This window comes from the organism of the source record quoted next, unplaced genomic scaffold (assembly GCF_019419815.1).
Source record: "Pyrus x bretschneideri cultivar Hongxiangsu unplaced genomic scaffold, Pyrus_bretschneideri_v1 Contig102, whole genome shotgun sequence".
NCBI classification, from domain to species: domain Eukaryota; kingdom Viridiplantae; phylum Streptophyta; class Magnoliopsida; order Rosales; family Rosaceae; genus Pyrus; species Pyrus x bretschneideri.
The window spans coordinates 550629-574224 of NW_025999394.1; the positions used below are offsets into that span (position 1 = coordinate 550629).

At 34.4% G+C, this 23596-nt stretch overlaps 1 non-coding gene across 1 annotated transcript; it reads left to right on the plus strand.

Moving 5' to 3' along the window:
- Window positions 1-15951: 15951 nt before the first annotated feature.
- Window positions 15952-16051, plus strand: LOC125470928. The gene has a single exon (XR_007253290.1). It is a non-coding gene; the product is annotated as a U6 spliceosomal RNA (small nuclear RNA).
- Window positions 16052-23596: the final 7545 nt, after the last annotated feature.

Consider the following 23596-nt stretch of genomic DNA (forward strand, 5'->3'; position numbering starts at 1 on the left):
CATGAAAGTTCCAAAATGACTTCCATTTATTGGTTAAAATAGTTCTAGATCACGGAACACTCTCTCAATTAGGTTAAGGAGGTCACTCTACAGATTGAAACAATCCAAACAAATGTGGTATAACCGTCTGAGTGAAATTTGACAAGTCAAGGTTATGTGAACAATGAATTATGCCCATGCATGTTCATAAAGAAGTCACATTCTAGATTTACAATCGTTGTAGTTTATGTCAACAACATGAACCTTATTTGAACTTCTGCAGAGTTTGAGGAAAATGTTATGCACTTGAAATCGAAATTTGAGATGAAGGATCTTGGGAAAACTCGATACTGTCTCTGCCTAGAGATCAAGCATTGTTTGGATGGAATCCTAGTACATCAATTGAACTACACCCAAAATATGTTGCAACGTTTTAATGAGGATAAAGCAGAGCCTTCGGGTACACCTATGGTCGTCCGGACTTTAGATGCTAAACGAGATCCCTTCCGTCCAAAGAAGGATAAGGAAGAGATTTTGGAACCTGAAGTTCCTTACCTAAGTGTAATTGGGGCTTTATTGTATTTGGCTCAATGCACTAGACCCGACATCTCATTCATTGTTAATCTTTTTGCTAGATACAACAATGCACCCACACGTAAGCACTGGAATGGTGTTAAAGACATTTTTTGCTACCTCAAGGGTACGACGGATTTGGGCTTGTTTTATACTTGCGAATCTTCGAGTGTTACCACTCTCTATGGTTCTTTAATTGATTCTAGCCTTGTTGGTTATGTAGATGCTGGATATCTGTCTAACCCACATATGACACGTTCTTAAACAAGCTATGTCTTTATCATAGAAGACACTGCTATATCTTGGAGGTCTACCAAGAAAACACTAGTTATGACTTCTTCGAACCATGCAGAGATTCTTGCCCTGCATGAAGCATTGGTGAGTACTTTTGGTTGAGAACAGTTATGGAACATAGTCGAAGCACTAGTGGTCTTACTTCCGTCGTTGACCTTCCTGCAATGATATTTGAAGACAATGCAGCATGTATCGAGCAGTTAAAGAAGGGATACATCAAGGGAGACAACACAAAGCACATAACGCCAAAGTTCTTTTACTCACACTGGTAGTAGCAGCATCAAAACATTGAAGTTAAGCAAGTCCATTCCCAGGACAACCTCGCTGACTTATTCACCAAGCCATTGCCCAAGTCTACTTTTAAGAAGCTTGTCCAAGGAATCGGTATGCGTAAATTATTTGAGTTGAATCGCTTATAGTTCTCTTAATTGGAAGTTATGTCTAACTCAGGGGGAGTATCCAGAAGCTTACTCACTTGATCTTAATGTATTATTTTTCCTATGATTATGAGCATTTTTCCCACTGGGTTTTTGCTACCTAATGAGGTTTTGATGAGGCACCCATCTTGGGAAGATCATACTACGTTGACTTCTCTACTTTCTTCCTATTTGACATTTGTTTTAGATATTATCCATATTTCTCACTTTTCTCCTTAGCCTATGGGTTTTCCCCATGCCTTGGGTTTTACCATAATGAGATTTTTTGAGTTTTACCACCAATGCATACTTTCTTAAATTTGAGATTCGCATTCACCTGTTGTGCTGATGACTTCATCAACTATCCTACCTTATATGCTGAAGATCTAATGTGATGGTTTGTTGAGTATTTACACACTCAAGGGGAGTGTTACAGTTGCAATCATATTTAGAATAGGAATGTGATTGTGTAAATCCTAGTAGACATATGAATGTATATTATATTCCTATTAGGAGTTGATTACCTATTAAGAGTTGTAATACTAAAGGGTAAGGTTTTTGCCTATCTTTCTACTATAAATAAAGGCACAATGGGGTGATACAAACATACCTCACAATTGAATCACTCACTCTTCTCCCTCAATGCCACCAGCCCCCTCTCTATTTAATCCCTTAGATTAATTCAATCAAATAGACTTACAACAATAATATATATTTCTGAAGTTCTCCTTTTTATTTATAAGATATTTAAGGGTGTTGTAATTGAGAAATTAGAATCATATTTGAGTATATTGTAGAACAAATAAAACATATCCAAAACAAATAATACATAATTAAGTGTATGTAAATAAAGTTAGGCAAGTTTCATAAACACTCGGATCAGGTTCGGAATATTCAAATACATTCCAATTCTTTTGTTTTTTTATTTTTTATATTTGAATCAGATGAACACCTCCAATTAATTTGTATAATAAACATCTCGGTAAGTATACAATAACTTTCTTAATTTTTTTTTATTTTTTATTTTTTGGGATTTTCAGACCAACTTCAAGTGGGACAAACATGATAAGGCTTTTGTCGAGTACATAAACTGGGTGCGGAAGGAGCAGTACAAGAAGTGGAAGTATGAGCTACACAAGTACTACTAGACTTGTGCGCAGCTTGAGGCAGCTCCTACAAATCCACCCAAGGCGGTTGTGGAGAGGGTGGGCGAGTGGTAATGACTGTGCGCTCATTTTTAGACCGAAAAGTTTCAGGTAATTAAATTTTATTTATATTTTAATTTTAGCTCAATTTGTATTTTCTTTTAGTTAAGTTTCATTAATATGTTTTAATGGACATAACAAATTGGCAGCAAATAAAGGTAACGAGAGAAGAAATTGTACCTTCATCACTCTGATTCCCGACCTTTATCTTACTGGGTCAAAGAATGGCCATCGATAGGTTCGCATTTCCAGGATGTGGAGGTTTGGGGGAGACACATGCCAAATATAATAATGAGCTCGGGAATAACATTTTCCTCAAGAGGAACAAGTTGCCTCTCAGATGGATAGTTAGGGGCAATTCTGGGACAATGATTTTCTAAGGCCGGAGTAAGGGTGAAGCAAATACAATTACCTTAGAAGTTCGGTCATGGACTCACCAGCTCTGTAGGGAGCTATATCAGACAGAGCAGCGGTGCCACCATCACTCGTTCCGGGGCAATAAGCAAAGTACTAGTAGTAGACCATGCTTGTTTCGTAAGACACGCAATCTGATCCAGATATAGGCATAATTAGATTCTATAAGTCTTGGAGTTCCTACAATCTAGGAATTGACGTGCACCGCAAGTAATCACAACTCCTAAGATAATGTAATATCTACTTTTAGATATCCTTTAGGATTCTCCCAACTTAAAACGAGGATTTTTTTCCTAAAAATCTATCTCCTAGAAGAAATAAATACATGCATCTAGGGTTCGTCTCTGGTAACACAATCTAAATACTTGAATTCTTTTACCTATCCCTTGAGTCTAAATCATTCACTAACTTGACCATTAGAGAACCTTTGGCCGAAACACCCCTTCCCCCTCCCCCCTCCCCCAGTCTTAGGCTTGTTCAGGTTGTTTACTGTTTTGCATGTTGCTCGAGTTTGTGCACAACCATCTCTCACGGCGTTGTGTGAATTTGGTTCCAACAAGTAGGTCGCGTTTGGAACCTCAAGGAGTCTTCTTCTTCAGCAAGCTTTAATCTTTTGATGGAGACTGATTTCAGACTTCAGTAGGTGAAGATGGCGCTAGAGCTCCAAAAGGAAGAAGGTAAGCGTTTACAAGAAGAAGCTGCACGCTTGACACAAGCGTTCTAACACCAAGATTTCAAGCCCTCGATCGACCTTCAGAAGCCATTCCTCCAGGCAACCCAACACCCACCTGAACAGTTTACATTTATTTGTTTAGTATTTTTAATATAATTGTACGAACAATTTTTATTTTGAATGTAAATATTGTTTTTTAATATTTATTATAATTTTTTAAGTTAGAATGAAATAAATAGGTTATTATAAATATTGTTTTTTAAATTAAAAATGTTAGCCCGAACGAAGGTTTCATCTGGTCAAGTTCATTACATTATTTAATACTTGTTGGTGGACGAGATATTTTTGTCAAGCAAGAGGATTTTGTCAGGTCAATTTTGTGAACACACGTTCATTCGACGAATATATATTCGTTGGGCTAACTATGTTTTGCTCGACGAAATTGTGTTTTCGTTGTTTAAGGTTTCATGCCACAAGTTTTTCTTGACTAATCTTTCCCGTCGAACCTTTGTCAACTAAAGGCTGCAGCTACAAAACCAACTTGGAGCTAACGAAACTTCTGGCAAGGTTTTTTTTTTTCTTCTCGTTTTTGTTTTTTTTTGTTTTGTTTTGTTTTGTTTTTTTTTTTTTTTTTTTTTTTTTTTTGTTGCTGCTGTTGAATTGACTTGTCCAACCCACAAAAAAATAAAAAAAAAATACAAATCTTCTACTTCACCCCTCCTTATTTTTCCATATTTATCCAGTGGTCCCACTCCTCACAAAAAACCTACTCCGAGTGCAGCATAGAAAAATCAAGAGTAATGTTACAAAGACTAAATTTGTAGACTAAGGGGGTGTATCCAATTAAGATTATGATGAATTTTTAAAGAATTCAGAAATCTATGTGTATTCAATTAAGATTTTAAGTGAATATGTCAAACTCTAATAGTATTCAATCTTGATTTAAAAAAAAAAAATCTATCAAAATCTGGTGGTATTCAATCTCGAGTTTTTAAAAATATTTCAAAATCTAGTTGTATTCAAAATTCAATGAATTTGTAGGAATTTAGGAGTTGAAGGATTTTGGTGGATTCTAGAGTGGGAAATATAAATACCAAAAGCCCTTACAAATCTTGCCTCTACCCCTAAGATTTCATCATGATTCCTCCCTCTTCAAAATATGAGCAGACCTGGATATGAACGAACTCTTCTTTTAAGCAGACATGTTGTGACATCCCACATTGTCCAGGGGTGATCCTTAAATGTATATTCTCATCCCTACCTAGCACGAGGCCTTTTGGGAGCTCACTGGATTCGGGTTCCGTGGGAACTCCGAAGTTAAGCGAGAAGGGGGCTAGAGCAATCCCATGATGGGTGACCCACTGGGAAGTTGCTCGTGAGTTCCCAAAAACAAAACCGTGAGGGAATGGTAAGCCCAAAGCGGACAATATCATGCTACGGTGGTGGAGCGGGCCTGGGAAGTGATCCGTCCCGGGCCGGGATGTGACACTTGTAAAGGTAACACGCCAAGAAATCTACAAACTCGATTTTTTTGTCTTCTCTGTATGGCCAAATCATTATCTCGTTTCTCTTCAAGGAAGATAGCCTGTAATCCACAATGCTTTTGTCTTCTCCTCATGGCCAATTTTGTTTATTATTCGTTTTAGAGAACCTTGAAATCTCAATTCAACTCAATCGAATCCTAAGCATCAATTTCCTTGCTTGATCCTTTTTTTTATTTGTTCATTTTCCTTGCCTGATCTTGGTATCTCATAATCACCCAAGATATGTTGTAATTGCCAACACCACTTCCCTTCATATCGTAGAAATCTTCCTTTCTTTTCTACTTTTCTTTTGGCATCCTCATTGTGACTTTTGGCATCTTCTGTAAATGCTATAAAACCTCCATTAATATCCATTAAACTCCATAACAAAATTCGTATGAAATTCCTTTTAAATCCATGTGAAGTCTATGTGAAAATTCATGTGCAGTCTATATGAACCTATTAAATTCATACACTACATGGAAGTCTATAATTCCATTAGAATTCATCAAACTTTCAATTGAATACGTCCCCTAAATTTACAAACTAAATGATGTGTCATTAATAGGAAATAAGTACGTTTATTAACATTTAAGTAATAATTTATTTATCAACTTCCATATCATTTAGTTTACAAAACTTAATTTACAAATTCAGTCTCCCTATCATTACTAAAAAAATCAAGTGATCATGCTCATGCATGCATGTATATGAGCAAAAATGAATTCATGCGATGAGGTTAATTTGGGCCAACTAAGTCGGACATCTGTATAGAAAACGTGGGATCCAAACTAGCTAGATGGCAAAATTATGATCCCACGTTGTAACATGAATCTTAATTAGCGACGTATTATTATATAATTTTTTTATAATTAGGCACATGAGAGAATTGGGATATTTCGAAGCCAATAGAGGAATACAAGGTAGGGAGCTTTGAAACAAAATAAATATATAAAAAATGAAAAATAAATAACAAAAAAAAAAGATTTAGGTAATTTTTGTAAGCATTTTGCAGCTTTTTGACGGCGACAAGGATGGTTCTAGTTCCGCACGAACAGTCATTGTAACTTCCAATTTCTCATAATTATGAGAATTTTGTTTTGAATAGTATTATTCATACATTTATTTTTGTCTCTCACATTTTTATTAATTTATTGATTTTTTTTCAATTTATTCGATCTTATGGACGAAAATCGAAGTAAAAATAGGCATTTGGATAACATTGGCCCTCTTTACGAGACTGCAACACTCTCTCTTAAATTGAATAATCTACTTATATCCACTGATAATTTTATTCACTTGTAAGATAATGAGTACGATACCAATTGTTGTTTTGCATCTCTTGATATAAATATATTTTAAATTAGAAAAAAAAAATCTGTTCATATTATACCATATGCTTATTTGTTAATAATTACTATGTTTTAAATATAAACTCGGATCACGCTAGAGGAGTGATGGTGTAATCACATCATGCTCATGTAAATTAAGTGACCATTAGACGCATAGCCTAGGAAAAGAAAAGCGTGAGTAATATATAAAATGCATGGAACGGGTTAGGACTGTGTATAACAAAGACAATATACGAGGATAGTGAGGAAGAAAAACACAATTAGATATAAAGAGGATGTAAGATCTATATGAAAGATATTGAAGATTCATTATTTCATACAAACCACCAATATTATGTAAATTGAATCTGGCAGTTGTTTGAAGCAAAGACTTATGTACTATTCGTTAATTCATTTCTTAGTACTGGTGGATATGGATTGTTGGCTGTATTAGCCAGTAACTAAGCCAATGACGACTTGAAGCAAATTATGCATGGACGCACGATTAAGCCTTAAGCATCATTCAATTGTAAACCCTAGTCATAAACTGCTACATAAAATATTGCATGTAGGCGTGCAAGATTAACCCCTTGCATCGTTAAAATAAGAGATTCCAATATTTTCCAATAAGTTGGTGCTCAATCATTTTGCAGTAATTATATCATCCACTTGTAACTTTCCATTTGTGGTGATTTATGGCTCAAAATTAAGATGACACAAAAATTCGGTTTGAGTTTGACTTTTTAGTTGGATTCCTTGTTTAGGGGAGAGCTGTTGTTAATTATCTATTTGATTAATTAGGAATTGAATTTACTTCCAATTAAGATTGGAATTCTCATTGTGACCTAAGTTCTATGCACTATAAATAGGGCCTTAAGGTTGGTTTATTTTGTGTGGCTTATTTGAGTGCCAAATTTGTGCAAGCCAAGTTGTGTGTAACTTAGAGAGCAATTTGGGAGAATCTCTTCCACTTGTTTTGGGTTCTCTTTTTACGGGACCATGACTTTTTAGGGCCGGACTGACCCGAATATAGTTACCTCAGAAGTCCTTCATAGACTCCCAAGCTCCTGACGGAGCTGTATCAAACGAAGTAGTGGTGCCACCATCACTCTACTTTGAGACACTAGGCGGATTCCTAGCAACTCCACTGGATGACCATGCTTGTTCCGTAAGACACGCAATCTGATCTGGATATGGATTACACATATTAAAATTTGAAATGACCAAAATATCCCTAATTTCACTTTTTTCAAAACCAGAGAATTTAATGAAATAACTTCAATTAAATCTCCAAAATACTTCAATAATGAAATAAATCACTAAATTAGGGATGGGATATCACAAATAATCTGAGCACATCTTCTTCGAGCTAAAAATAATTGAAACTAGCTTTCCAAAGAATAATACCCTTCTCAATTCCCAGAATGGGATAATACTCTACCATAACCAACATCAAAACGTCATCATATAAGAAACCCAAGAGTTTTTTTTTTGTTTTTTTGATAAGAAGAAACCCTTGAGCTAGCACAAACAAAGATTCCTATTTTGGACACTGAGGATGTAAAATGTAAAACAACATTTTAAGTGTGCTTACAAAAATGATTTTGTAACACACGAATTGCATCTTTTTCTCCACCTTTGAAGTCAATCAAACCACGCTGCGCAAACGGGAAAATGATGAAAGGATGCCGTCATGGTGAACAAAGACATCTGCTTTACCATCCTCTGACACAACATACATCCACATCTACTCGTACATAATTCAACCATGCTCAGCGACAAATTGACAAAGAAAAATGAAACAAATTCGATGATGTGAGTATTGGTTAATAAACAAACAAAACCACGATGTTTCTCTAACCTTCACCATCAATTCTTACCAGGATTCATAATAAATAGATCCAGTTGAAATTTTGAATCTTAAAACCACGAAGGCAAAAGAAAACAAGAAGCCAAACTCATCGAACTAGGTGTCAAAGTCGGCGACTCAGGCCTCTATCTCCATCCAACAGAAAATCTTCCGGTGATTACCCTCTGTCCATCTAAAGAAAAACAGGATGAGTTCCTTTTGATTAAGAGAAAGTGATTAAGTATTTTGATTCAGAATTAGTTTGGATAGGCCATTTGCATTAGTTTACTATAAAAATATATGATAATATTTTTGAAGTGCAAATAGTAGTACCTAAAAATGGGCCCCGTTCCACTCCAAACCCAAAAAATCTAAGCTTAAAGATCAAATGATTCGGACTATTGAAATTTGATCTAACGATCACAAACAGGAGGACCCTTCTAAAGTTATAAGGCCACAAACAGGAGGGCCCCTCTAAAGTTATAAGGCTACAAACAGGAGGGCTTCTCTAAAATTATAATAATTGTAGCCGTTAGATAAAATTTCAATAGTCCGGATCATTTGATCTTAAACTTAAATTTTTTGGAGCTAGAAGGGATCCGGTTCTCCTACAAATAATGCCAATAATATGTCTATACTCGTGTTAATAGCCCAAGGGTGGATTTGTTTTTTTGGTTGAACGATAGGTTCCGTTTGAAAAGCCCAAATTGAAAGCGTTTTTTTTTTTTTTTTTTTGAAGTGTAATTGAAAGCGTATGTAGTTACCATTTTGTAATCGTTGATTTATAAATGAGGCATCGAAGCATGAATTGATTGAATGATTGGACAGATGACCACTCAAGTGGTTGTTGAATGAATGAGGAAATAGGATCCGGATGGGATCCCATCCGAATCCATTTGTAGGAATCCAAATGTCTAATCAATTGTGTCCGTTCATCATATATATAACGGTTATAAATCATTTCAAAATTTTTATTTAAAATTAAATATAAACAATACCTCACAAAAATTGACCGTACGATATACGATGAACATTTGCGATTAATTGATCCTCTGGATCCCTACAAAGAGGATCCTCTCCGAATACTCAAATCGTGTTTGTTCATTATGTATCATGCGGTCAGAAATTATTTTAAATACTTTTATTTAAAATAAAACATGAACAATACCTGACGAAAACTGATTACATGATATATGATGAACGGACACGATTTGAGGATCTCGGGATCTTCTCAAAGAGAATCCTCATTCGATTTGAATGCATTTTCTGTGATTAAAGTTGATGCCAACATTGTGTCAATAAAAGTGACTCCAACGTTGTGTACATATTGCAAATGAGCTTTGATTTTCTTCTTGAAAAACTCTTGATGAAGTGTTAGAGAATAAGAAGGTAGAAAGCATTAGGAGGGATTACGATTTCTACCCTTGTGTATTTATTTTTCAATAAAAGCATTATATACACTAAAAGGTGTAGGATTAAACTGTTATAGAATTTGACATTTATTAGATTCGAACCTATCGTCTATATTTACAAATGAAGAGGAATACCACTAGACCACAGTACTTAGTGACCTCTTGTATCTTGTCTTTTTATAAATACCGGCCTTGCCCCAGTGCGAGCAGAGAGATAGTTCAAAGCTTAAAAAATTTGAGAGTACCAAAAATGTTAGCGTACATTATATGAGCATATGTTATTTTCGTATAAATATTAGACAATTTAATCCATCATCAAAGTGTTTCTTTACCAACGGTGGTACTTGTTGCATTTAGTATGTATGAGTTGGCTTGTTGGATCCCTCGTAAGTTTCTCCCTTCTTTATGTTTTAAATATTTAGCAGGCACATAAGCATTTTTCTTTTTATACAGGCACCAAATTATTTCTAGCCCTATATATATTAAAAATGAAAGTACTACCAATTGAACAGTGTTATCCTTTTTCAAGAAAATTAGTAAATGAACAATGTCTCCTTTCTTTAAACTTTTTTCATCTCATTAATGATTCAATGCCAAAAAAATTTCATGAATCATCAAATTAACATCCAAACTCAAAACGTTGTCATCGTGATTTTCCAAACCTATGCCTCCAAAATGTGTTAGTGTTTCGTGTCAATGAGAAATTGATTTAGCTGATCAATGAAGAGAGAAGATGAAGTACGTTGCTCCTCTTAAATTTGATTACTCAGCAAATAGGAATGAGCAAGATGACCATTGCAAACTCATTCATGCTACGCATGACTCAACTCACATGCACAACACGTATCCAACTTAAGACACACAACTAGTATATATAACATCTGCCATTCATATAGCCTATGCACTAGTTCTAATCTTGGTCGTTCATTACAAACAATAACATAAGAACAAATAAAACCATAAATTCAACATTTAAACAAAGTGTAATTTGTACAATGCGTATATCTTTTAATCTTGGCATCCTTTATGTATTCAGTTGTACCCTCTAGATCGCATAAGTTTCCTCCCCCATCGGCTGTAATCATTTTTTAGTCCATATATATTAGTTTCTAATCCTGATATTTTATCACTATTAATAAAATTAATTAGTTTATAAAAGAATGTCTATTAATCAATTTACAAACTGCACCATTTGAAATTTTGCTCTGGGCATTTGATAATTCAGAACAGGCCCTGCCTTCCTAGTGTGTGAGATTTTGAGAAAATTCTCAAATACTCCGTTTACAATTGATTTTACCTATTTAGCTCTTCATCATAGTCCTATAGAGATGCATATTGTTCTTGGATGCTCCCTTGTGAAGAGGTGGGAAAATGGATTTTTAATCAGTCAATATATAAATATTTATATATATATATATATATATATCCATGACACCATGTATTTGACACAATATTTGAGTTTTGAACTATTAGACTAGTCCACTTTTAATGATTGTAATGTAGTCTATAATTTATTTGGCATAATTTTTCAGAAAAATAAAACATTTGAATTAAAAATCCGAAAGCTTTCTATTTATAACATCTTTTCCAAAAACAAATTAAACAATCCACTTACTTTCCGATCTTTTCATCTTCATCCTCTCCTACGAACTTTTGTTTTCGTGTTCATCCACTCTTATTTGATTGAAAAGAAACAAGAGAATGAAATATTCTGAAACTTTTCGTCTTCATCCGCTTTTATTTTTATTTTCCCACCTTTTTTCTTTTCATTCTCTTATTGGTTCTTAAAAGCATATTTAAAGAAAATGTCAAATTTTAAACATCAAAATGATAGATGATAGTTTATGTGGCAATTTAACATTTTATATAATATTTTGCTCCACCCGATATGTTAAATAATAATGTCATTTAATAAATTTTTTATCTTTTTGTGGAGCCCAATGATTAAGGCAACCAATCAAATATTTCAAAAACATAACAACATTTATTATATATTATATTAATCTATTAAAAAATCATTTAATAAATTTGACATTTGCTGTCAAATTTGACAGCAAAAAGCTTTGCCTTCAAATGACTCAGCACCACGTAAGAAATTGAAGGCTTAGTTGGAGAGAGTTTGCTGTCATTTAAACCCCTTTTTATCGCACAAAGCTTCGTACCCCCATGGAACTCACCATCACTGTTATGGTGCTTTGATTATTCCTTCAATTTTCACACCTGTGTATATTATTCTGTAGCCATGGAAATTATGTAGGATTCTTCTTATACTATTAATTAAACACTAAACTAGTTTAGACTATAACTCTTAACTACCAAATTCGGTGAAAGTCTAAACCAGAGAAGATCATTAAGATGAGGGACACGAAAAAAAAAGAGAATGAAACATAATTTAATGAAAATAACTAATGATAGATCAGAGAGAAAGAAAATTATAATTGTAAAGTTTTGTTTATATTTTTATGTATTTTTAGGAAAATAGAAAAGAATTAATTGTCATGTCAACTCACATTTCAACCTTTAAAAGTGGAATGATCTAATGGTTCAAAACTTGTGTCAGATATTATGTCAAAAACATAATGTCACGGATCCATCCCCATATATATATATATATATGTGTGTGTATCATACACACACATATATATATACACACGTCGCATATCGGCAACTGACTTAACCTTGGATTGAATTGGTTCAAAACTAGCGTTCGGGAGGTAGATTAGCTAATTCGTGCTAGTAGTACATTGACTACAAAAAGTAGTTTAGAGAGAAAATTCATTTTGGTATGGCATACTTGAAAATTAAGGTATGAGATTACTAATGAGAGTTGTTTATTTCATAATTATTATTTCTTACTTCATTTGTTCTCATACTTTGTTAGTTTGATGACTCAAAACAAATCACCACCTTAATGTTTTTATAAAGTAATATTATTAATAACTACATTTCGTGTGAGTTACCTTTTACTCTAAAAAGCAAACAGAGTAATGGAGCAATGGAGTACTCTTTTACATATTTGAATTTCGACCTTAAATTCAACCGTGTAGTCTTCCTTTGTGAGCTGTAGCTTTTAGTAACAAGCAATTGACTTTATTGGAAGATCATGAAGATCCAGTTTTATTAATTCTAAATTGCTCAATGATTTTGCTTAATTTTCAATCAACATTGTCCATGTAAACGGGGAAAGAAAGCGGCAAGATACTCGTATCAGATATGAAATGGCACTAGGAAAAAAAAATATCGTGAGTAATCTTAAGTACAAAAAAAAAGTTTATTAAGAATTAAAATGAGGCATCGTTCCAGGAAGAAGGGAAATTGGATTTATCCAAAATTGGAAATAACTATATAGTTTATACATTACCGCGGCCCCATTTGTGCTTTGTATATTTAGAGCAACGCTTTTAAAAGTTCAAAACCTGAAAGGCTTCCAGATGTATATTTATTTTATTTATCATTTGACCAATAGGAATCCATGATTGATGAAAAAATGCGGCAGTAATCACGTGAAAAACGTGAATGAGATTACTTAATCATTGTTTAGGTCATCGATCTATGTTTAGCTGCCAACAAATCGCAGTTATGTATATTTGTGATGACTCCAAACATTACAATATATTTATTTTAATTATATTTCTTCTTCTTCTTTTTTGTTTTACTCGTTTTGTCGTATAGTCGAAGTTGAGCATTTGATTACTCAGTTTGCTTTCATTGAAGTAACATGTTTGAAAAAATATGCTCTTGTTGGTTGAAATACATAGTTGGATGACAGAATATAAAATTGGGATGGTGTCGAGTGTTTTTGACATTTAAGCACATTAGCAAATCATGAATCGAGAAAATGGAGAGGGAAAATTTATATACAACTTTACATGTCTTTGACGTCGGATGGAAAACGAATGAAAAAACTAAAGAGAAAACCTGTTATTTTCACAACTAATTATTAATATATATTTGTCAAGTTCCTCTCACTAGTAGAAAAAACAGCTTATGCGAAGAAGAATATTTCGTCCCATAAAACTTACTTGCACGATGGACAAAATGTTTCGTCACGCAATAGGATAGGAAAAAGGAAAATAAATTGTGTGATGAAAATGTTCATCGCGCAAGAATACTTCATGCAACAAATATTTGTTGTTGTCGCGTAAAGTCTGCAAGAAAACATGGGGTAATTTTTTTGGCGTGAAAAACTTGCGCGACGAAAGGGGAACATTTGTGCAACCAAGGGTTCGTCGCACAAGTTCCTGTTAGTTTTCAATCAAACCATTCACTATAGGTGAATCAGAGGAATCAATACCACATTTAATATAGATGTTTGTGCGACAAAGCCTTCATTGCGCAAGGGTCCTAACCTTCCTATAAATATGCGATGTCCTTATTCTTCACAATTCTTTTCTCCTTATTCTTCAAGAACAAACGGAGGATAAAAATAAGGATCATAGCGTGCCCACTGCCAAGCCAAATGATTTGAGGTAACATTTTGAATTTGCGTATGCGATTGCTATAGCCATGGGGAATAATTGTCCCATTGCTAAGTGACATTCTTGGAAAGATGTGCCCGAGAATGTGAAGAAGGCTGTGATGGATGAACTATTAGTAAGTATATTGTTGATAGATCAATAATTAAGTTTGTGAAATTTTTAGTTATATGTTAGAATTACTTATTTGCATATATGTGTAACAGTGTAAGTATACTCTTGATGATGATACGAACGAATAGTTGATGGAGGATGCATTGGAGGGCGGTGGCATTATGAAGTCTTTCGTAATGGACCAGGACATTGAAATAGTAGTTTTAAATTTATGTTTTATATGAGAATATTTAAATTTAAGGTTTTTTTTTTTTATAAGTTATGTATTTGGACTTAATTAGGTTTTAATTCCTGTTTGTTTTTTTATTATTTTTTATTGAGGCCTAATGCAAGCACCCTATCCTCGGTTTGTATGGGTTTTCAATCTTCAATGAATATCGTAATTATGCTCAAAATAATTGTATGGATTAAGACATTAATCATTTATAGAATAAATATTTAAGGTATTAATTATTTATAGAATAAATATTTCAGGTATTAATTATTTATAGACTAAATATTTAAAGTATTAATTATTTTAGAATAAATATTTTTAGAAAAAAATATTTAATTGAATATTTGTTTGTAATTACAAAGTTTATGCAAACATAGATATATATGTTTATGTAAACTTTATAATTACAATCATTCCATTCGTCGCTAAATATATTGCACGATGCTATGTTCGTCGCGTAAGACTCCTTTGACCGATGAACATAAGATGCTTGTTGCGCAAAGCATGGTCATATTGCATTCAAACCTTCCCAATTATTGCGCATTTATGACGCGTTTTGTGCGACGAACGTGGAGGTTTGTGCGACGAATGGGTTCATTGCACAAAGGTATCCTAGTGCTATATAAACACAGTTTCAGAACCCTAGTTTTCAAAAAAAAAAAAAAAATTGTTTCAAAAAGAATGGCCGATTCTAGAGAAGGTTTTGGCAAAAAGAAACTTGTAGTGCGATCAGAGAGGTATCGACGGAAGCAAGTGTCGTACTTTCAAGGCAAAAGTATGGCTGAGGTGTATGCCGAATTTAGGTATGACATTGGGAATTTTGTGCAGAGGGATTGTTCTGCCAAGTTTGAGTATTGGAAAAAGGTCCCTGAGGGTTAAGAAGTCCATGCTGAGGGAGTTATCGGTACGTTTGTAGTAAATAATGAACAATTATTTTTGTTAATACATAATATTTTTTAAATTACTAATTTATTGTAACATCCCACATCGACCACCGAAGAGGGGGTGATGTTCATTATATGTACATGTCCACCTCCACATAACATGAGGCCTTTTGGGAACTCACTGGCTTTGGATTCCATCAGAACTCTGAAGTTAAGTCAGTTTCGGCAAGAGAAATCCCAGGATGGGTGACCCACTGAGAAGTTCTCGTGTGAGTTTCTAGAAACAAAACTGTGAGGGTGTGGTCAAGGCCCAATGTCACATCCCGGCCCAGGGAGGACTACTTCCCGGGCCCGCTCCACAACTGTAGCACAATATTGTCCGCTTTGGGCCCCGACCACGCCCTCACAGTTTTGTTTTTGGGAATTCACACGAGAACTTCCCGATGGGTCACCCAACCTGGGAATGCTCTCGCTCGTTACTCGCTTAACTTTGAAGTTCCTATGGAACCCGAAACCAGTGAGCTCCCAAAAGGTCTCGTGCTAGGTAGGGATGGAAATATACATATAAAGATCACTCCCCTGGGCAATGTGGGATGTCACGGGGACATCCGATAAAATTGGAACGATACAGAGAAGATTAGCATGGCCCCTGCACAAGGATGACACGCATAAATCGAGAAATGGTCCAAATTTTTATTGTGACACCCCACATCACCCAAGGGAGTGATCTTTATATGTATATTCCCATCCCTACCTAGCACGAGGCCTTTTGGGAGCTCACTGGCTTCGGGTTCCGTAAGAACTCCAAAGTTAAGCGAGTAGTGCGCGAAAGCATTCCCAGGATGGGTGACCCATTTGGAAGTTCTCGTGTGAGTTCCCAAAAACAAAACTGTGAGGGCGTGGTCAGGGCCTAAAGCGCGGACAATATCGTGCTACGATGGTGGAGCGGGCCCGGGGAGTGGTCCCCCCCCCACGGGCGGGGATGTGACACCCAAAGCAGACAATAATATGCTATGGCAGAGCCATTCTGGGATGTGACATTTATTGTTATTGGCAATAATGTAGGTTCATTGGGATGTTGATGAAACCGATGGGAAGCAATGGATTTATTTGGATGGGCTTTTCAAGCAGAGTTCGCCGCAATGGAAGTTTGATGTGTTGCAAGCGAGGGAGGATTGAAGTTGAGGAGGGTTCCATTTTCTTTGTTTTTTTTTTTAAATAAGATTTTCTGGTCTTTATATTTAATTTAATTAATAAATTTATGTTACGTGGAAGAGTATTAATATTTACATTAATTATAATTTCTATTTGGGATAGTAAATTAGTTTTGTTAATTAATTTAATATTTAATTAGGTTTGAGTTTTTGATTTATAATAAAATAAACATTTACAATACAGACAAATAAACGGAAAAACATAAAAAATAAATAAAAAAATATGCATTGTGCGACGATACATGTTTTCGCCGTGCAATTTGTTGAAAAGAATAAATTATAAAGTAAAGGAAATAAAGTAAAGGGTGATTTTGGATGTGGTCTCTATTTATCAACGTTCTTTAATTGAAACCTTTTTGGTTTTCAGTTTTTTATTGAAGTCTCTGAAATTAATGTCATAATGCATTTCTATGTAGGTTGTTATAATTTTTAAATTAAAATTTGATATTTGTAGTTATTTATATTAATGAGATTTTAAATAAAATCCATAATTTGTTGAAAATATTAAAAAAATTATACTTAAATAAAAACCATGATTTGTAATTACTTATATTAATGACATTTTACATACAAAAAATTGATCATTTTTATATGATACATTTTACATTCAAAAAGTTGGTACATTTTATTCAAAAGAAAGTGATACGTTTTATATAATGGGTACATTTCATATATATATATATATATAACAATGGGTACATTTTACACAAAAGCAATGGTACTTACCAAAAGACAAATGGGTACATTAACAAAGTGGTACATTTTTAAAGACAAATGGATACATTATTAATAAATTATGGGTACAAATAAAAGTTTGAAAAATATGGACACAAAAAGAAATTAATATATGGGTACAAACTAAAATTGAATGGAAAATTGGCACAACTTTAAAAAAGTGTTGCAAATTAAAATGGTTACAAACTAAAGATAAAAATATATGATACAAAATTTAGTATAAATATGTCAAATGTAATGTTTCTAACACTAAATGAATAATTTAGAAATAAAATTTAATTTAATTATCTTTATATGAAAAATATTTTATTACTAAAATAATTAGTGATGTTTATTAAAACCAAGGGACCTTGATGAAAAATTGAAAAGGAATAAGGTTATAATCAATGGAGGTGAAAAAAGAGGGATGAAAACCCAATTTCTCCTAAAATAAAAAAATGGTAAATTTTTGCGCGACGAAGACTATTTTAGTCGTGCAAAGGACATTTGCGCGACAAAGACCTTGTTCGTAGCACAAAATCATTCATCTAAAAGTGAACTTTATAATCTGGATTCAGGTTGTACAGAGGCAAACTGTACAAAAATTGTAGATTTAGCCTCTGCACTCATCCCCTTCGGTTTTGCTCAATCCAGCATCTATCATTTCCATTTTCTCTCAATTTTATCATTTAATACTCCCTCCATCTTCTTCTCTAGGTTGATCGAGCTATCTCGGTGTGTCTGGTAAGTGGTTTTTTTTTAGGGTAAAAGTATTAACGTAAATTCATAGTAACGTCATTAATTTCGTTGTCTATAGGGATATTATGTGTGATTAGCGATTGGTGGAGAACGATTGAGAAGGTATTTTCTTCATTTTATTTTAAAAAAAATATCAAATTAATTAAATTATGTTGAACTTAGTTTGTTATGTTTATATTGTGTTGTGAAATTATATTTATTTTATGTTGTTAAATTTGTACATGACATACAAATATGTGTTGTGTTGTACGAAGTTAATTGAAATTAACTTCATACTTGTTTTTTTTTTTAAAGTAAAACTTAGTTTCCCGTTCGAGGATTAGTTGGATTTCGCGCACGGATGCAAAAGCGTGACTGCAATCCAATTAATTCTTGAATTATCATTGTCATCTCTGTACGTTCTTTGGATGGCGCTTAGGTATTTTATATCTACATTGTACACCTGAAAAACTGTACCGAGGTGCTACCAAAATTTAACCACGTCGAAATCTAATTTGATGTCGCCGTAAATTACGTGACATGATTATGCATTTCCGAATGGGATAAGGCCCTCACCAGAGGCATAAGGTGACACTATCATTTGTATGAAGTTATAATGATTGTTGTATTGTTATTGTGGTTCTAGGAATTATGGATAGGACGTGGATACAGAGCCTGAATAAATACATGGACGAATGCTTGGATGGAATTGAGGATTTTATTGACTTTGCACGTACACACAACCCGGGTGCAACTTGAATCCAGTGTCCTTGTAGGAGGTGTAACAACAAGTTAAGGGAGACAATTGAAAATGTTCGATTTCATTTGGTAAGGAATGGAATGATTGAGATGTATAATACTTGGAACCATCATGGGGAACAAGTAGACAATGTTTCGCCTTTAAACGCCACAAGAGTGGACAATGTTGAACCTATTGTGGATCCTAATGAACAAGTCATGGATATTATAAATGAAGCTTTTCCATTTGCATCGACAAACACCAATCAGGAAGGGGAAAATGACTATTGTTTTGATTACTTTTTGGGGGTTTTCAAGAGAATGCTTCCGAAGCAAAATTGTTTGCCGAAAGACCATAGACATGCGCAAAAAGTGTTGGTTTCCATGACTTGATCCTGCATATGAATTTAAATTTTGTTAGTTTCTCCAGCTTATTGGAAATTACTATCACTAGCGTGCTAGTATAAAGGTTAAGTGACTAGGCTTTCTTTCAATCAAAATTGTTACATAATGCAATTGTGTGTTTGATCCAAATTTGGCTTATTCAACTGTTGTGATTGTTGTTGGATATCACATATTATTCATTACAATAATCTAGGGTTTAGGAATTGTTATAATTTTAGGGGAGGTTCTGCAGGAATTTTGGTTTTATTTGTTGTGTTTGTTTGAATGTTTTTTTTATTTTTTTGCATCAAAGAAAAATAATCGGGGACCTTTTGCCAGTTGAAGACAGCAAGGGTCACCCTAGTGACCAACAAACATATCACAATCGGGTACGACAGCAGGCATTGGGTTGCACCAACAGTGGAGCAACATAATGCATTGACCCACAACACTAGTCACGTTGTTTGGACCTATTGTCCTATGCAATGGAAGTCTTGGAAGGCGCTGCCGGACAAGGTGAGGACGAAGGAGCGCGCACAGTTGTCGGTAAGTATCCTACCTTTTAATTGTTTTTCCTTCAAATTTTATATATTTATATTACTTAATGTATGTAATTAATTTGTTATATTGCAGACGAACTACAATTTCAACGACATCAACGACAATATGTTAGCGTACGTCAACAGACTATTCTCTGAATTGAACAAGCAATGGAAGAGCGACCTGCACCAATGTTTTAGACATTTGATGATCTGCAGGTCGCTCTTGAGGAAGTTTGCCCAAAGGAGTTTGAGGATCGGGAAGATAATTGGGTGTGGCTCTGCAGTCATTTTCAGGGGCCCAGCTATGTGGTACATTTTTTATATTAAGTTTAAAAGTATTATACATTTCTTACTAATGTTTATTGATTTTTTTATATTTCATTTAAATAGAACTAATACGTTTATTTTTTGTATAATAAAAGAAGGCAAAACCAACAAGAGCAATCGGGAGAAGAATACTCTTCTCCACCATTCCAATTCGAGACATTTCTCATATAGGATGGATGCGCGGCCTTCATATTCAATTAACATGTCAATAATATTAATTTTTTTTTTGTACTAACAATTTTCGTATCTTGTTCTATTCAAGGGGGTTCAAAATTTCTAGAGATCAATGTCCTCAGCGATGTTTATGTTCGACCCGAGGATGAGTTGGCCGAGTCACTTCATGTAAATATTCTTCAATTGTAATTACTATCTTATGCATTCAAGTATCATGGTTATTATTTGAATGTTATTATTAATATTTTCATCTTATATTACACAGGCAACGATGATGGAGAAAAGGCAGTTGGTTCTTCAGGAGTATGCCTCCCAACTTCCTCCCGAGACTCCGTTCGAGTCTGTGGATCCCCCAAAAGATGCAGGGTTTCAGATCCTTACAGAAACCTTGGATCTGACTCTTGGGCGGAGACCGGGGATGTATTGTAGGGGATAAAGAATGCCCAGCGGCAGGAACCTATAGCCTTTTCATCATCGTAGTCAAAGAGTCAGGTGATAGCTTTGACAGCAGAGGTGGCCAACCTTAGGACTAAGCTCGCCTCATATCAGAGCCAGATGCCATAGATTGTACAAGCCCTTGGTTCGTCCAGCATTCATCTCCCAGTTCTTTGTTCGTTGTTGACATCTGAGCCCCTCCAACCCAAGCATGCTCACAACTCTGCCCCTTTGACCTCTGAGCCCGTCCCTAACCTCGAGACCTTCAAGTCGCCTCCGAATGATACCCCATAGATTACGCCACATTATTTTCTTAGTTTTGTACTCCCTTACTTTTTAAACATTTCCTTGTCCATACATTTATATTTATTTAAATAAATTTTTTTTTTCTTCATTACATTTTTTAATTGCAATTTAATTTTATTACAAAATTAAAAAAAAAAAAAACAAAACAAAAACTTAAATTATTTTTATTTATTTATTTTTTTAAATTTTGCTCAACGAATACCTTCGTCTCGCAATATTATAACGACTAACAAGGTTTCAGAGCGCAACTGTAAACTGTCGTCGCACAACATTTCAAGAGACGAATACTAGTTGTCCCACGTTTGTATCCTGGTATTTTGTGCAACGAACACATTCGTTCCTATAAATTTTGTGCGACGAAGGCTAAATCGTCTCGCCGTGTTTTTGCGACCAATGCTATTATTCGTCGCGCAAAGTCTTTCTTCACGATCTTTCCGCAATGGATTCTGCGCGACGAAGTTTCCATCATGCATACATTTGTGCGACAGAATGACACTTTACGCAACCAACTTTTGTTTGTTGCGCAAATAGTTAAACGTAGTAGTGTCTCTAGATCAGCACATTCTAAACAAAAAAAATTTTGACAACAAAACATAGAGACGTTTTTCTATTGAGCAAATATTTGTGCTTTTGAATATCATCGAGCTCCAGCCTTTCCAATGTGAAGTCCATGCATGACTCGTCATGGTGAGTACTAATAGCTGTTAACACATGTAAATTATTGTTCATTTTATATTCAACAATAAAAGAATGCGTTATAAGCCAGGCAATTTAATGTAGCTGGTTCCTTTTTGCAGCTATCATATATAGCTAGGGTTACGCCCACTTAGCTTAGGCATGTTTAATTCGGCCGCTAATGAGCCACTAGTCTGGGATGAGGTGTTTGGGTCATAAATAAAAATAAGGCATATTATAGTGCCTATCTTCTTTTATTTAGGCAAAAGTTGCACGACTCTAGCCCACCAATTTAGCAGCCCAAGCCTGGATTCAAATGACAATCTCATTTCTCTCTAACTTGTTTAACAGCTTGGACACAGTTCTATTTGAGGTGCTTTTACCACTCAATATATCAAAGCCTGGGAATATCTCACCCTATTAAATGCTTATACACGTGTTTTTTTTTATATATGCTGAGGTTTTTACCTCAATCGTGCTGCCTCAAGACAATTAAAGACTACTTACCAGGAATACCGTCACTGTCAGCATCAAATGACTGATCTAACCATGCTCCAGCTCAATGATATCTTCAAGGTTACTCCTTCTCCCCTACCTATAAATAGAACCAAAGACCTCCATGTTGGAGTAAAATCTGGTTCTAACAAGATTTTGTGGTCTCACAATCATTGTACATTACTTGAGGATCAAGTTAGGATTAAGGAATTAACTTGGACTTTACCTGTTGCAAAATGAATGTAATATTAAGTTGTTATTCTTGCTAAAAAGGGTTCCTAATCCTGACTGGTTAAGGAGATATAGACATATTCAATTACCTATTAGGTCTCAATGATAGGCTAAGACTATTATGTTAACATGCCTATATAAGTGAAGGTCCCTGCGTTTGCTGAAACACGCAATATTCACAAACTCCCCATACAGTTTGCTTGCTAAGGATCAGTACAACATGGAAGACTCTTTGTGCACCAAGCTTTTATCCATGATGTCTTCAGGTTAGTTACATACTTGAGTTTAAATCTATATAGGTTAATAAAGTTTCACATGTGGTATCAGAGCGTAGCTTGTATGATTAAGACCTTAAAAGAAAATTAAATTAGAAAACTCGGTAAAGTTCTTTTCTCTGTCATTCATCATGTTATAGTTTATAGTTTTCTGGTTCAGTTTTTGCCTTCAATTTGCATGCCAAACAATTGGATGAGGGGTTTACATTATTATATTGCCAATATAAGGATTAATTGAAAGACATTGAAACTGGACATATATTTGCATGATAGATTGTTTGCAGGTTCTAGTAAGACATGTCTAATATAAAGATTAATAATTCGACATGCATAAAGTAATATATGATCAAGTTTTTAGGTATTGCTTATTTGATATCAATTAAGCAAGCCGTAGTAGCTTAATTGATTTGAATGGTCTCTAAATCCAAAGTCCTATTGATCAAATTGTATTGTTTTAATTATAACGATTAGAATAATCTTCTTACTCGTAAGTGTGAATTATTTTAATTGGTTCAATTAGACAACAGTATGGCATGGAATATATACTATAAGAATTTGTGGAAGGTTTTCTTCTTACTCATAAGTGTGGAAAATAGGATGGCAATTCTTATTATGAAAAGGGCAATGTCTGACATTGTGAGAGGTGGTATTGCTGATACGGATAGTGCTAAGGAATTTTTAGCATCAATTGAAGCTAAGTTCAAGGAATTCGATAAAGCTGAAACCGGAAACCTTATGAACTCATTGATAACAACCAACTTTGTCGATGGAAGTGTGAGGGAGTTGAATTCTGTAACCGGAAACCAATCAGTATCCTACACCAATGAGACGGAATTTGGTTTCCGAATTTTAATGAAGATGGCTTCAATATTAATCATAAGTTGAATTCTGTTGAAAGTGGTATGTTTGTTGATGGTTTATTTAAGCTAAATTGCAAGGTTCCATTTGTTTACAAGAACACGGTAGGAATTAAGAGAAGGATTTCAACAAAT